This window comes from Anomaloglossus baeobatrachus, chromosome 2 (assembly GCF_048569485.1).
Source record: "Anomaloglossus baeobatrachus isolate aAnoBae1 chromosome 2, aAnoBae1.hap1, whole genome shotgun sequence".
Classification (NCBI taxonomy): Eukaryota; Metazoa; Chordata; class Amphibia; order Anura; family Aromobatidae; genus Anomaloglossus; species Anomaloglossus baeobatrachus.
The window spans coordinates 697,375,129-697,387,136 of NC_134354.1; the positions used below are offsets into that span (position 1 = coordinate 697,375,129).

The following is a 12,008-nucleotide window of genomic DNA, read 5'->3' on the forward strand; positions in this document are numbered from 1 at the left end:
GAATTTACGCAACGTGCGCACATAGCCTTAGTGTCAAGCCTCCCTGGAGACACCATAATACCCACTGTCTGTGTCCCCCAATGAAAAGGTGAGAAAAGAATGTGGGTACTCCCAGAGCTGGTGGTGATTGCAGCAATGGTGATAAGCTCTCCGCAGGTAGGGCCGTGCCTGGGAGACCACACAAGGTTGTCTTTAACAGTCTCTACTCACTCAGACCCAGGGTTGCTGGTTCAGGTCCCTTGGAGTATCAGTGCCACTGTAGTGACCCAGGTTGCTCTGTCCCCTTATCATGGAGCGTTTGGGGCCTCACGGTCCCTTTTGGGGTACAGTCTCCTCCTCCGTACGGCGGGCAGTGGGGACCCTGTGGGGAGGCAAGTGTCCGAACCCCGATCCTAGCTTTACTGCTGATGCCCTCGGATTATTTGGTTCTGTGAAGTCCATGAAGGTGTCCTCACCGGGCAGGTATTTATCAAACCGTGTAGAACTGACGCCTGATCTAGGGCCCTGTGCCCTGGCATGCTCAAGTACCAGCGGTATCTCTTGTACCCAACCTGACGGCCTCTCTCCTGTGCCCCCGGGTCACCGTTACACGGACCCAGCTCAGGCACGTCAGCACACCTCTGTATGCCACACGTCTCTAGTAGACTGACTGCTGACCCATCCCACCAGGCTGGCTAAACCCAGAACTCATTCCCATGGCGACCATCCCCTTACATGGTTACCCCTCTATGCCTGGTGTGGAGTGGAGAACTAGGATTTTGTTTGTGCTTTGGTGGTATCAGCACTGGTACTTCAGGTCCCAGGTCCCGCATCCCCAAGAGGATGCAGTTCCTTGTAGTGCCCTGAGTGGCTCAGGGGCGCTACATATAGAGTTACAGTCAGGGCTGAAAGTGTTGGCACCCTTGAAATTGTCCCAGAAAATGAATTATTTCTCACAGGAAATTATTATATTTACAGGTTTTTGAAATACACATTTACCGTATTTTTCCGTACCATATATCGCTCCAGATTATAAGACGCACCCCAAATTTGGAAGGAAAAATAAAAAGGTAAAAAAATAAATAAAAATATATGGGGTTTGTATTATAATCTGGTGGTGTCTTACCAGAGGTCGGTGACGCCGCTTTACTCTGTGCGGGGCCGGTGAATCACCAGCCATTCTGAAGATGTTGGCAGTGAGCGCTTCAAATACTGGCGGCCGGAGTCGGCGTGTGCACAGATGAGAGCTTGAGCTGAGAGCTCCATCTGACCCTAGGCACCATTATTTGAAACCCTGACCGCCGACATCTTTAGAATGACCGCCCACTGCAAGCATCCCGCCGAGCAGAACGGAGCAGAGCAGCCCCACACAGAGGAGAGCCGAGCAAAACGCCGCCTCCCGATGCACAGAACAGCGTCGGCAGCACACCACATAGTATTACCCATGCCTCCTTTGACCCCTCCACACAACCCCCCGGTAAGCTACATTCGGATTTTAAGACGCAACCCTCATTTTCCTCCCAAAGTTTTGGGAGGAAAAATGCGTCTTATCCAAAAAAATACGGTATTTTGAAGTAAGCCTAAAAACCATTTTACTTGAGGAACAAGCGTTTTTACCATTCATCTGTCGATCAGTGTCCTGTTCATACTGCACAATCAGGAACTTAATCTTCCTAAAAACACTCATTCATGATCACCAGTGTAAATGGCAGCCCGGACCCCTCGAGCCACGACCACCCCGGATCCGAGCACCCCGGTCTACGTCGGGGCGGCACATTAACAAAGAAAATTCACGGTTGCCTGTCAATCTGTTTGCTATGTTTGTTTAAGCAGAACCCTTATCATTGCTCAGACTACAAAGTCATAGGCATGGCAGTCCGGCACGCCCCTTCCTGTGATTGACACCTCACTGTCAATGTACACTTTCTATAAAGAGCCTGGGTGTGGGCGGGGATGCTCTGAACTCTGCTACATGGCTAAATCTATAAACAACCAGAGCCACGAGATTTTGCCTGGCGATGTGGATGGCACCCAAAGCGTCATCTACGTCAATCAGCATAAGAGGACGGCGAAAGCAGGGACAGGAGGCGCAGATTAGGACGCCCATCGGATCGGACAATTTACAAGTTTACATACATGGAGGGAGATTTAGATTTATAAGGCTATTGTGGGGTCTACAGGGGGTGTGAGGGGGGTGTTGGGTGTCACGGGCTAACACTGCTTAAGGTGCTAGTTTTACTTTAAAAGGCCAAAATCTGGCAGCAGGTTCCCTTTAATAAAAACAAATTTGCACATTATGTCTATATTGCGCCATTAATTCCATAGCGCATTACATACATCAGAAAATCAATCTAAATTGCTTATCAGCAGGTCTTTACGTGGATTTCCTCTCATACTCCAAACCCAGGGAGAACATACAAACTCCTTGCAAATGTTGTCCTTGGTGGGATTTGAACCCTGGACCCCCAGCGCTGCAAAGCAACAGTGCTAACCACTGAGCCACCGTGCCGTCCATGTCATAATTTACAACTTTATGGCAAAACTTGGTGTTGAAGCAATGATTGTTTCCCACGTGTGATCCAGGTAGTAACACTTTGAGATGAGAGAACCTGAGGTTCGATGTTTGGATTTGGAAACCGCCTACGCAAAAAAAAAAACAAAAGTCGGGTTGAAAGTTAGAGTGAGTTACGAGTACAGACCACTCAAGCGAGCAGCGCTGTGCTCGGGTATAGTTGGTGCTCAGCCCTGTGCAGCATTTTAACAACTTGCACTGGGGGTAAAGTCAGTGTGATCAGATGTAGTGCGCACAAAAAAAAAAAAAAAAAAAAAAAAAAAAATGGAAACCACCCACCCTCCCCTGGATGTGTTCTCATAGCTGGCAGCATGTGGGCGGAGACACGAACTGCCCAATTACAGACTTCCATTGAGGTTCGGATCAAGCTGGGGGGTCACAAACCGAACTTTAAGGTGTGACTATACCTGTCGAGCCAGACTTCCAAAAGGTTCAACAAGTGGTTCCCCCATATTTATTATTGGCCACAACGATAGTATGTTGAGAAAATGTTTCTCTCAAATACCTTGTGTTGCCAATAGTGCCTGTGAGCGGCGCTATTGTGGTCCGCTCTTCCCCTCGCCTGACCCCTGGGCTCCGTGACCTCAGGGATCCGGTGATGTCACGTCAACCACCGTGGCTAGCCCCAGTCTCATTGAGTGACTGGGCTGAGGGCGGCGTTTCACCGCTCATCACAGCCCCGCGTTGCTCCCGCTTGCGCGCTCTGCATCGAAGGAGGAGGGAGCAGTGAGTGCTGCGCTGTGACGCTGGGCTGTGCTGAGCGGGGAAACTCCGCTCACAGCTCAGTCACTCACTGAGACTGCAGCCAGCCACAGTGATGTCAGGTGAGCAGGAAGTTGATGTGACATCACCAAATCCCCAAGGTCTCGGAGGCCAGGGGGGTCATGCGATGGGGAAGAGCGGTCCACAATAGCGCCACTCACAGGCACTATTGGCAACACAAGGATTTGAGAGAAACATTATTTCTCAACATATTGTTGCGGCCAATAATGAATATGGGTGAACCACCCCTTTCACTCATCTATAGTCCCAGTGCAGGTTATATGGTCAATTTCCTTCCTGTTCTTGTCATATGACCACGACAGTCAGTGATTGGCTGCAGCAATCAAATGTCCTTCCTTGCCAGAAGAAGCAGCAAGGGGACTGGCTGGGAGCTGGACACTGATGGAGGACAAGCAGCCAGAACAGTTAGGAGATTATGCTCTATTACTAGACTAAGCAGGTCTGCCTTAAAGGGAACAGCTCATCAGATCCATGCTGGACAATCCACGGGCGGCATGATTCCAACACTGCCTGTGTAGCGCTCCTGACTATATCAGGGTGCTACAGGTAACTGCATCCTGTCCCCCAGGGTGCAGGACCCAACCCCCATGGTTCCAGGTTCCCAATAACCGGTGTCACCTCCATCAGCACCACAAATCCCAACCACACCTCACATCCAACCGGTCACACACCAGTGGGATGGTCAAGCTGGAGTAGGGCCACCCACCTAGGGGTCAGGCAGACTGGTGGGAGGAAGGAAGAGAAGAGTAGTGAGAGCCCTCAAAGAATGAGGAGCTGGAGTAGTAGCTTCCAGGGAGCGAGACCAAGGTTGGGTCACAGACACACAGGAGTCAGGGACCGGTAGCAGTGACATTGGAAAAAGATGCGACGGACATAGTCTTGGAGTACTGTTGGCATCAGCAAGCCCACTAAGCGGACCGGTACCGAGCACGACACGGTACAGGACCCTTGGTCAGGAACAGATTCAATGTCCTGATAATTAACCTGGGAGGGAGAGTATCTTCATGAACTTCCCTAGGAGCTCAGAGATTGAAGGCATCAGCACACCGCGGAGAATAGGGTTCTCCATATAAAGCAACCCACTGAAATCCCAAATGCCAGCCATCAAGAGCACAGCTACACTACACATAGGTAACGGGGCCCTAACAGCTTCAAGCCAAGGGGCCACAACAAACAACTAAAATTGTGCACAGAGGCAGGGTCCGGATTACCAAGTGACACCGGTGGGAGCGGACACCTGGACGGAGTGTTAGCCGAGCCCGGACCCCTCGAGCCACGACCACCCCGGATCCGAGCACCCCGGTCTGCGCCGGGGCAGCACACCTGCGTTATTGCAGCCTTGTATGCTTTAACTTAAACACTGCGATGTTTCAGAGAAAATCCACATTGAAAAGACAGCGATCATGCACGCCCACATACACGAGGCCTGTCAGTCTAGGGGATTGGGGTGGGGAGAAATCGCAGGGATCCACCTTGGACAAGTCATTTAAGATGCACAATCCCTGGCAGACTTTTCAGAGCAGGTTTCCTCCAAGGCAGAGGTCTCAAACACACAGCCCGCATGCGGCCTCTAAGGCTCCTTGTTGCGGCCCGAGTGCCCGCAGACCCCGTGACGAACGCGTTACTATGCAGGGGGCCGGCACCAGCAGGGCTTTACTACAGTTGATACATTTGCGGCACAGCGGGCAGAGCGAGGCCCGCGTACTGCGCAGAGCGAGGCCCGCGTACTGCGCAGAGCGAGGCCCGCGTACTGCGCAGAGCGAGGCCCGCGTACTGCGCAGAGCGAGGCCCGCGTACTGCGCAGAGCGAGGCCCGCGTACTGCGCAGAGCGAGGCCTTACAAGTTCCACTTTACTCACCCTTCCAGAGTCCAGCGAATAAGCCTCCACCTCTGCTCCTGATGCCTGTTATTGTCAAGAACGCTGCAGACAATCAGTAAGCTGAACAGTTTTGAGCTGCTCATGACGTCACCTCAGGAAGAGCTGCAGCACTCACTGATTTGCTGCAATACTGTTGACGTGACGTCAGCACTGCAAACAATAAGACACCAGGAGCAGCGGTGGAAACTAAGTGCTGGACGCGGGGAGGTGGAGTAAACCTGATTTATTTGTTTTAAAAACAAACTGCAACTGAGGGCGGAAAAAAAAAAATTATGAAAATGGAAAAAACCTTTTAGGTTAAAGAAGTTATGCACTACTTTAACATGGAACTTGTCACGTGAAAAAATGCTATTAACCTGCAGATATGGAGTTAATCTGCAGGTTAATACCATTCCGAACCTGTGTTCTTGATTTGACAAAAAAAAAAAAAAAATGCACCCTCTGCAATGTGTTTTGGATGCATTTTTTAAAGTACAGTCCGACGGCAATTCAGCTCTGCTACATCCCTGTTCTGTCACAGCAGCACCATAGAGCATGACTGGCCGCTGACAGGGCCGCGCGATGAGAATGAACTCTGCTGAATCTCTGATGTAAGTGCCACGACACAGGCAGTAGTGCGGGCCCGTAGCTGTGACGTCAGAGGTTCACCCGAGTTCATTGTAATCGCGCGGCTTTGTGTTGCGGCCTGATTTCCAATCACAGGTGAAGGACTCACCTGTGACCGCAAATCACCTGAGTGAGTGGACCGTTGCTCACTTCAGTCACTTGGGTGATTTGCTGTCACAGGTGGTAGACTCCAGCTGTGGCCACAGGTACCTGAGTGATATCACTGCTGATAGCGCGACTCACTTAATTTGCTGCGTAGAGCTCACAGCGAGCGGTCATGCTCTATGACCGCTCGCTGTGAGTGCCAGATGTAGCAGTGCTAGAAGCGTTGTGGAACCTCGTGTGGATTACGCCGGACCTGGAAGGTTGTGTTGGGATTAATTTCAAATAAAGATTTTTTTTTGGTGTTTGTGTTTATTTACTTTCACTTACAGTTTAGTGATGGGGGGGGAGAATCTCATTGACGCATGCCATCACTAAGCTTGTACTTCGTGGCAGCTATGGGCTGCCATTAACTCCTTATTACCCCGATTGCCACCACACCAGGACATTCGGGATGAGCCGGGTACAGTCCCGGGACTGTCGCATCTAATGGATGCGGCAATTCCAGGCAGCTGCTATCTGATATTTTTAAACTGAGGGGCTTCCCATAACGTGGGGTTCCCCAGTCTGAGAATACCAGCCCTCAGCTGTGTGGCTTTATCTTGGCTGGGTATCAAAAATGGAGGGATATCGAACGGAAGAAGACGACCGCACTTTTTTTCCCGCATGTTTTTTTTTTTTTAAATTATTTATTTGTACTGCACGATATAGACCTGCCCACCAGCAGCTGTGATTGGTTGCAGTGAGAAGACAGCTGTCACTCAGCGTGGGCGCTCGTCTAACTGCAACTAATCATAGATGCCGGTGGGCCGGGGAAGCAGAAAATATGTATGAGTCTAATGAGAAGCCAGAGAAGAATGAGAGACAGTGGGAGCAGGGTGACAGCTGCCAAGTGACTCGGTAAGTATGAAGCGCTTGCTCCTACCCCTTTGTACTGGATTCTGGTCCCCTTAGCCTTTATATGGGGCCCAGCATCTGGCCAGACACCAGGGATCAATCCCCCGCCTACCCTGAGTCAGGAAAATTGATCTGCCAGCCCTCTGAAACGCAGAGACATGCTGCATCTTTGTGGTCACCAGAGATGCAGCCAAAAAAGTTGCAATGTGCGCAAAGCAAAAATAAAGTCTTATAGCGGAAATGCATGCAGTTTGGTAACCAACACTGCACCAGAAAAACACATGCACACAGGGAACAGGGAACCTGTCATCAGAAATTATGGGTGGAGCTGAGACTTTCTTCAGCAAGTACCCGTCCATAATCTCGTGGTCGCGCTTTCACCGCCATCTCCACCGTTCTGTGCAAGCGCTGGCCAGCTTACCTCACGTCACCTCTTTGAAATTGCGCGATAGGGGACGGCCTAAAGCGACAGGAGGCAGACTAACGGACACCAGAGAGCCCGCCCCATGTGTACCATTATCAAGATCTGAATACAAAAAGGTACCACTTTACAGAGTCTTTATTTTGGTTAGAAAGGGGGCACATAACAGGAACATTGCTAGAATGCAGCCCAGGAGCTGCAGAGGGGGAAGCTTTTAGGTTTAGTGCAAAATTTCTGATGACAGGTTCCCTTTAAAGTTAATTTCCTCCTTGTATCAGAATGCTAGTAACCTGCAGATTAACCCTCTATCACATCTGCAGTGTAATAGCATTTTCCCCATGTGACCTGTACTAAGGATAGGCCATCAAAATAATAATAAAGAATCAGCCTCCATAGACGCCAATGTTACAAAAAAATACAAGAACATCCAGAAATCAGGTAACAGCGGACACAGAAGTACAGAAATGTCCTTTCCCCCAACAGATCTCTGCAGGATCCGCTCTCACAGAGGACACGGCAGGAGATCTCAGCCTGATCCGGTCTATCCCCGGCACGGAAGTGTGAGGGGGTCACATGCCCTGGGCACAGCACAAGCCCCGGTGTGAGCACACTGCCCGGGCCGCTGCGGCTCCCCCTCATAAAGCATCAACCACAACAGTACGGAGGCCGCACGGTACACCGGATAACACACAGCACACACCGCTGCCCGGCCGGACATTACACCGGACTCTGCACCGTCACAGCCTCCCGGTGTAATGTCCGCTGGGCCTGCTCGCTATACCCGGTTCTCCTCGCCTCCGTGTTCACTTACCGGCCGACTCCTCCCCAGTTATATCGGCGAAGGGCGCATGTACCGAAGCCCTCAGTGTCCGCCGCTCCCGGTCACCGCGCTCCACAGTCCACACTAACGTTCCCGCTCAAGTTTGAATTTTCCAGCTCCGCCCCCTGTTGCCATGGGAATGCTATGACGTCACGTTTGCAGCCGGCAGAGGGGCGGAGAGCACTTGTGTATAACAGGATTGATGGGAGGGGTCAGTGGGCGGAGCCTCACCGAAGTCAGCAGTGCAGATTTGAGGAGGAAGTCCCCGTAGATACGGGAGACGGGGGGACGGAACGGTGCAGGGTGCGGGCTGTATGCGGGGGGACGGAACTGTGCAGGGTGCGGACTGTATGCGGGGGGACGGAACTGTGCAGGGTGCGGGCTGTATGCGGGGGGACGGAACGGTGCAGGGTGCGGACTGTATGCGGGGGGACGGAACGGTGCAGGGTGCGGGCTGTATGCGGGGGGACGGAACGGTGCAGGGTGCGGGCTGTATGCGGGGGGACGGAACTGTGCAGGGTGCGGACTGTATGCGGGGGGACGGAACTGTGCAGGATGCGGGGGGACGGAACTGTGCAGGGTGCGGACTGTATGCGTGGGGACGGAACTGTGCAGGGTGCGGGCTGTATGCGGGGGGACGGAACGGTGCAGGGTGCGGGCTGTATGCGGGGGGACGGAACGGTGCAGGGTGCGGGCTGTATGCGGGGGGACGGAACTGTGCAGGGTGCGGACTGTATGCGGGGGGACGGAACTGTGCAGGGTGCGGACTGTATGCGGGGGGACGGAACTGTGCAGGGTGCGGGCTGTATGCGGGGGGACGGAACGGTGCAGGGTGCGGGCTGTATGCGGGGGGACGGAACTGTGCAGGGTGCGGACTGTATGCGGGGGGACGGAACTGCAGGGTGCGGGCTGTATGCGGGGGGACGGAACGGTGCAGGGTGCGGACTGTATGCGGGGGGACGGAACGGTGCAGGGTGCGGGCTGTATGCGGGGGGACGGAACTGTGCAGGGTGCGGACTGTATGCGGGGGGACGGAACGGTGCAGGGTGCGGGCTGTATGCGGGGGGACGGAACGGTGCAGGGTGCGGGCTGTATGCGGGGGGACGGAACTGTGCAGGGTGCGGACTGTATGCGGGGGGACGGAACTGTGCAGGATGCGGGGGGACGGAACTGTGCAGGGTGCGGACTGTATGCGTGGGGACGGAACTGTGCAGGGTGCGGGCTGTATGCGGGGGGACGGAACGGTGCAGGGTGCGGGCTGTATGCGGGGGGACGGAACGGTGCAGGGTGCGGGCTGTATGCGGGGGGACGGAACTGTGCAGGGTGCGGACTGTATGCGTGGGGACGGAACTGTGCAGGGCGCGGGCTGTATGCGGGGGGACGGAACGGTGCAGGGTGCGGGCTGTATGCGGGGGGACGGAACGGTGCAGGGTGCGGGCTGTATGCGGGGGGACGGAACTGTGCAGGGTGCGGACTGTATGCGGGGGGACGGAACTGTGCAGGATGCGGGGGGACGGAACTGTGCAGGGTGCGGACTGTATGCGTGGGGACGGAACCGTGCAGGGGGACGGAACTGTGCGGGCTGTACGTGCAGGGGGATGGAACCGTTCAGGGTGCGGGCTCTATGCGGGGGGACGGAACCGTGCAGGGTGCGGGCTGTATGCGGGGGGACGGAACTGTGCAGGGTGCGGACTGTATGCGGGGGGACGGAACCGTGCAGGGTGCGGGCTGTATGCGGGGGGACGGAACTGTGCAGGGTGCGGACTGTATGCGGGGGGACGGAACTGTGCAGGGTGCGGACTGTATGCGTGGGGACGGAACCGTGCAGGGTGCGGGCTGTATGCGGGGGGACGGAACTGTGCAGGGTGCGGGCTGTATGCGGGGGGACGTAACTGTGCAGGATGCGAGGGGACGGAACTGTGCAGGGTGCGGACTGTATGCGTGGGGACGGAACCGTGCAGGGGGACGGAACTGTGCGGGCTGTACGTGCAGGGGGATGGAACCGTTCAGGGTGCGGGCTCTATGCGGGGGGACGGAACCGTTCAGGGTGCGGGCTCTATGCGGGGGGACGGAACCGTGCAGGGTGCGGGCTGTATGCGGGGGGACGGAACCGTGCAGGGTGCGGGCTGTATGCGGGGGGACGGAACCGTGCAGGGTGCGGGCTGTATGCGGGGGGACGGAACCGTGCAGGGTGCGGGCTGTATGCGGGGGGACGGAACCGTGCAGGGTGCGGGCTGTATGCGGGGGGACGGAACCGTGCAGGGTGCGGGCTGTATGCGGGGGGACGGAACCGTGCAGGGTGCGGGCTGTATGCGGGGGGACGGAACCGTGCAGGGTGCGGGCTGTATGCGGGGGGACGGAACCGTGCAGGGTGCGAGCTGTATGCGGGGAGACGGAACCGTGCAGGGTGCGAGCTGTATGCGGGGAGACGGAACCGTGCAGGGTGCGAGCTGTATGCGGGGAGACGGAACCGTGCAGGGCGCGGGCTGTACGTGCGGGGGGACAGAACCGTGCAGGGCGCGGGCTGTACGTGCGGGGGGGACGGAACCGTGCAGGGCGCGGGCTGTACGTGCGGGGGGGACGGAACCGTGCAGGGCGCGGGCTGTACGTGCGGGGGGGACGGAACCGTGCAGGGCGCGGGCTGTACGTGCGGGGGGGACGGAACCGTGCAGGGCGCGGGCTGTACGTGCGGGGGGGACGGAACCGTGCAGGGCGCGGGCTGTACGTGCGGGGGGGACGGAACCGTGCAGGGCGCGGGCTGTACGTGCGGGGGGGACGGAACCGTGCAGGGCGCGGGCTGTACGTGCGGGGGGGGGGGCGGAACCGTGCAGGGCGCGGGCTGTACGTGCGGGGGGGGGGACGGAACTGTGCAGGGCGCTGGCTGTACGTGCGGGGGGGACGGAACTGTGCAGGGCGAGGGCTGTACGTGCGGGGGGGGGCGGAACTGGTGCAGGGCGAGGGCTGTACGTGCGGGGGGGGGAACTGGTGCAGGGCGCGGGCTGTACGTGTGGGGGGGACGGAACTGTGCAGGGTTTGGGCTGTATGCGGAGGGGGGGGGGGGCGGTACCGTGCAGGGTTATTAGAGGGCACCAAATTTACAGTTGCCGCTTTCACACTTGCGTTCAGCGCAATCTGCCGCTATGGAGACTAGTGCAGTCCGTTACCGCGCTGCGCTATTCTCCATAGACTTGTATTGACGACGCACTGTAACGTAAGTGTCAGCGTTGCATCCGCTGCACGACGCTGAGTCGTTATTTTGACTCAGCGTCGGGCGGAGGGAACGCAGCATGTAACGTTTTTTTGGTTCGTCAAAATAATGCACTTTGATGGATTCCGTTAGAATCCGCCAAGGTGTCTAATGATTGTCTATGGGGGCGGATCCCGTCACGTTCTACTGAGCATGCTCAGCATGTCCAGCAGAACGATGTACATCGTTTAAAATCACTCCTGGTCCCCCCCCCCCCTCTCATACTCACCGATCACTGGCGCGGCACTGCACAGCTGTCACACTCCTCTGGCGGCTTCTGCTTTTGAAAATGCCGGCCGCTCATTATTCTATCTAGTATTCACTGCTTCCCCCGCCCACCGGCGCCTATGATTGGTTGCATAGGTAAGGATGATTGACCTTGGGGAGATCAACATCCAACACTGCGGAGACACCATCACGTGTTTCTCAACGCTGGCAAGCTATGTAGTCTTCTACTAGGCATTGCTCCCACTAGCCAGTTTCCTTCTCCACACTGATGAGGGGCAAAACCCCGAAACAGCTGTCTGTGGATGGATACCATGTTTTGGTATAGGCGGTTTCCTTGACTGGAGACTGCACTTCCCGTGGTTGTTCCTTCCTGGTGAAAGACCTGGCTAGTTTTCTGCCAGCGTTGAGAAACATGTGATGGTGTCTCCGCGGCATTCTTGTTTTGCATATGATTGGTTGCAGTGAGACAGCTGT

The 12,008-nt window shown here is 55.7% G+C and overlaps 1 protein-coding gene across 1 annotated transcript in view; it reads right to left on the bottom strand.

Moving 5' to 3' along the window:
* Positions 1-8,219, bottom strand: part of RACGAP1 (Rac GTPase activating protein 1) — a 68,882-nt gene extending 60,663 nt beyond the window's left edge. Inside the window, exon 1 of the mRNA XM_075334551.1 lies at positions 8,051-8,219. The gene's annotated coding sequence lies outside the window, so the exon portion shown is untranslated. The remainder of the gene's footprint in view (positions 1-8,050) is intronic.
* Between the last annotated feature and the right edge of the window lie 3,789 nt (positions 8,220-12,008).